General features: G+C 44.0%; 1 protein-coding gene across 1 annotated transcript in view; it reads right to left on the bottom strand.

The window, feature by feature from the left end:
- Positions 1-4089: 4089 nt before the first annotated feature.
- Positions 4090-4490, bottom strand: part of LOC135819188 (S-phase kinase-associated protein 1-like) — a 2955-nt gene continuing 2554 nt past the window's right edge. The window contains exon 2 of the mRNA XM_065332351.1: positions 4090-4490. This exon is cut by the window's right edge and continues 257 nt beyond it. The gene's annotated coding sequence lies outside the window, so the exon portion shown is untranslated.

Raw genomic sequence — 4490 nt, 5'->3', positions numbered from 1 at the left:
ACTACCAACACCTTGAGCCTTTTTGCGGATGACTCCAACATTCTGTGCATTTCCCTACCGACTACCACAATTACGGCTCACTTGTCTCAGATTGAGACTGAGCAGCGTGTACCTCTTGGGCTGAACATTCTGGATAACGTTTTAACGTAAGTGTTATGTGCCCATAATATATTCTAGGCAGGCAGGACCACGGCAGCAGAGCGAACTGTTCAGACTCCCTTCAGTTTAGACTACGTCTTTGGGAAATCCTCAAATATATATTATAATAAAAAAAATAAAAAAAGATGAATGAAGCTAGCCTGTGTCGACCTGAGGCTCATCGCCATCTTGCAGTCATATTAACCCCCTCCCTAGATTTCCGTGCGCACATTCGTTCCACTATCTCTAAATTTCGTAGCAGACTGTGACTAATAATAATAATAATAATACGTATTCGCATGCAACGACGCAAATCCACACAATTCAGTAGACACTTTTTCTATCAAACGTTTTCTTTCCCTTCTCTTCAGGATAGTACAGGGAATGTTGGAAATTAGAAAAACACATAACTATATAGAGAATGAAAGAAAGAAAATGTCAACACTTCAACATAGGTGTTAAAAATGATTAAAGTGTTAAAAACTCAAAAACAAACAGCTGCAAGTTGTAGACAAACACGTTGAACACATCAGGGAACACTTGTCACACTTTCACGAGGTGTGACACTAAACAGCTGCAACGATAACACATTCTCCTTCTGTACACATAGTTCTGGATCTAGTTTACGAATATACAGAGCTTCTAACACAGCAAGATGTAACTTAGACCTTCCACGAGTCAAAATCGAAAAGATATCATCACTATACAACTTACGACAACTAGCACTGCCCGACAAATGACGCTTGATGGACGATGTCCGATCACTTAGCTCTGTCACCTTCGACGCCTGCCGTTGTTCTCTTCCGTTAGGCTTGTTTGGTTGGTTGCTCCGGTCCACACCTCCAACGTCCGTTGATTTCATGTCCGTTTTTGTTGATTTCATGGCCGTTTTCGTGTCACTTCTTGGTCTTCCTCGTTTCCTCTTGTTGATCGTTGTTGTCACTTCCATTATCGACGTATTCAGATCACCAGTACTCCGTCTCTTCACCTTGCTTCTGGTAACTCTTCCGGTGTCTATGAGCTCCAGTGTCACATTGGGTGGTTTTCGAGACGGTCTCCCTCGCTTCCTCACGCTTGTCTGAGATGGGCCAAGCTCCCCGCCCGTCGAGGCGGAGGCGCGCATGCGTACATCTACACTGGACGCAGACAAATGCGTTCCAGTATCGGACTGCACAGCACATTTTGGAGGACGGCCACGACGAGGACGAGTACCACGAGCGTCAACAGGGACAAGACCTAACGGCACATGTTGACGGATGCGTGCGCCCAGGTGTTGAAGGGTTCTACCTACGTACCGATCTTCACATTCTCGGCACTGAAAAAAAATAAATAAGGTTGCTTCTACTAAGGGTAGGTAGAACGTCCTTCTTCACACTGAACGCACGCGTCGTTCCAAATACTAAATACAATTTCACGCACGGGTAAGACGAACAGACAATGTTGCGCACCTCCTTTACTGGCTTGTATATTCCATGGGGAAGCTACACACCAACTAAATCCAAACTTCACCTTGTCAAAGCACTAGTCTATCGTGCCCATCGAATCTGCTCTCCTCACCTTCTTCAAGAAGAACTGAGGCGGCTCACATCAATTTTGACAAACAATGGATACCCCTCGTCACTACTAACAAAACTTATTAATAACAAACCAATCACGCAGGATCCGAAACCATTTGGACCGGACAGGTGCCCCGTGGTACTACGCTTACCCTGGGTGGGTGCTGGTTCTGCGCGCGTCGAGAAGGAGGTGCGCAACATTGTCTGTTCGTCTTACCCGTGCGTGAAATTGTATTTAGTATTTGGAACGACGCGTGCGTTCAGTGTGAAGAAGGACGTTCTACCTACCCTTAGTAGAAGCAACCTTATCTATTTTTTTCAGTGCCGAGAATGTGAAGATCGGTACGTAGGTAGAACCCTTCAACACCTGGGCGCACGCATCCGTCAACATGTGCCGTTAGGTCTTGTCCCTGTTGACGCTCGTGGTACTCGTCCTCGTCGTGGCCGTCCTCCAAAATGTGCTGTGCAGTCCGATACTGGAACGCATTTGTCTGCGTCCAGTGTAGATGTACGCATGCGCGCCTCCGCCTCGACGGGCGGGGAGCTTGGCCCATCTCAGACAAGCGTGAGGAAGCGAGGGAGACCGTCTCGAAAACCACCCAATGTGACACTGGAGCTCATAGACACCGGAAGAGTTACCAGAAGCAAGGTGAAGAGACGGAGTACTGGTGATCTGAATACGTCGATAATGGAAGTGACAACAACGATCAACAAGAGGAAACGAGGAAGACCAAGAAGTGACACGAAAACGGCCATGAAATCAACAAAAACGGACATGAAATCAATGGACGTTGGAGGTGTGGACCGGAGCAACCAACCAAACAAGCCTAACGGAAGAGAACAACGGCAGGCGTCGAAGGTGACAGAGCTAAGTGATCGGACATCGTCCATCAAGCGTCATTTGTCGGGCAGTGCTAGTTGTCGTAAGTTGTATAGTGATGATATCTTTTCGATTTTGACTCGTGGAAGGTCTAAGTTACATCTTGCTGTGTTAGAAGCTCTGTATATTCGTAAACTAGATCCAGAACTATGTGTACAGAAGGAGAATGTGTTATCGTTGCAGCTGTTTAGTGTCACACCTCGTGAAAGTGTGACAAGTGTTCCCTGATGTGTTCAACGTGTTTGTCTACAACTTGCAGCTGTTTGTTTTTGAGTTTTTAACACTTTAATCATTTTTAACACCTATGTTGAAGTGTTGACATTTTCTTTCTTTCATTCTCTATATAGTTATGTGTTTTTCTAATTTCCAACATTCCCTGTACTATCCTGAAGAGAAGGGAAAGAAAACGTTTGATAGAAAAAGTGTCTACTGAATTGTGTGGATTTGCGTCGTTGCATGCGAATACGTATTACGAAACTGTTTTTCCCACCGCCTCCAAACTACTGTTTGAATAATAATAATAATAATAATAATAATAATAACTGGTTTGAGGGAAAGAGACAAACGGGAAAAGTCTGAAGAAAAAATTGACTGTCACCACCAGGACTCGAACCAGGGACCCTCGCTTGTAGCCAGCGATGCTCTAACCACTGAGCTATGGTGTAGTCGTCATCCAAGCAGAGACCGTTCATCATAATAATAGTGACTGTTTTTGCTTAGTCGTATGGCTCTTTTCTTTCCTCCATCGGTCATTTCTACCTTGTATAAGTCATACGTCTGTAAGAAGGCCTTAGGCCTGTGGGGATTGCCCTCTCAAAAATTTAAAATAATAATAATAATACGTTCGCCCTACCCTGGAGTACTCTATCCCCGTCTGGTTTTCCTCTCTGTCGGTCCAAGACCAGGATAGTGCTATGAGTAGGCTCCAAGCATCTGCAGCCAGAGGATATCTTGCCGCCAAATTAGGGAGAAAGCCAGATTGAATGACTCCAAAAGAATATCTTAACCAGCGTGCAGGCTGGGAAGCTATAAAATGGCGATTACAGATCTTTTCATTATGCTATTTTCACCACATTGTCTACACCTTTCCTTCTGTTCTCTTTGATTTCAAATTTCGATTTTCATCATCCTCCCGACACCCTAAATCTCTTGTCCTTCCACCAACTGGCAGTTTCTTCGCTAAATCCTTCCTTTTCCTTATCGCTGTTGCTTGGAATAAACTTCCTGCTGCATGCTGATCTACGTTCACTCGATAGCCCCATGCTATTTAATCGCCAGGTGAGGAAGCTTTATGAAGTTTACCGCTTCTCAGTTTTCGGCATACCTAGTTTCATGTGTTGAACAATGTAGTCTAAATCTGCTACTGCAGTTATTTTGTTTTAGTACCCTTCCAGAGTTCTATCAGCACCCCTGCTTCTCAAACCTACATTGTATATTATTGCAGAGCCGTCTGTCCACCTGCTATTTACCACATTGTAATGTTGTGCCATTTCAATCGCCATTATCATATTGGGCCGTGAAGCCTTCCAATTTTGGTTTTCGATGTTAAATAAAAAAAAACACCAACAACAACAAAAACAAAAACAACAACAACAAATGATAACTTTGGTCTTACTGCACAAATCCGTGGGGGAATTTCTTCTTAATAACAAGGAAACAAGGTAACAAGGTATCATTAGCGAATATATAAGGTATAAAAGGGGGAGAAACATGCGATTTAAAAGCAAATAATAAGATACGTCAAAGAATCGGCAAGAGTACATTGCCATAATAGACAGCGAGAGAGATGGAGGGAGAGAGAGAGAGAGAGAGAGACACACACACACACACACACACACACACACACTCACACAAACAAGATGAATAATGAGAAAGAGGAAGAAAGGAAGAAATTGCGCAGAGAGTCCAAAGTAAAG

This window comes from Sycon ciliatum, chromosome 6, assembly GCF_964019385.1.
Source record: "Sycon ciliatum chromosome 6, ocSycCili1.1, whole genome shotgun sequence".
Taxonomy (NCBI): Eukaryota; Metazoa; Porifera; class Calcarea; order Leucosolenida; family Sycettidae; genus Sycon; species Sycon ciliatum.
Note: the sequence above shows the minus strand (reverse complement) of the source record. Positions and strands in the feature narration are given on the sequence as shown.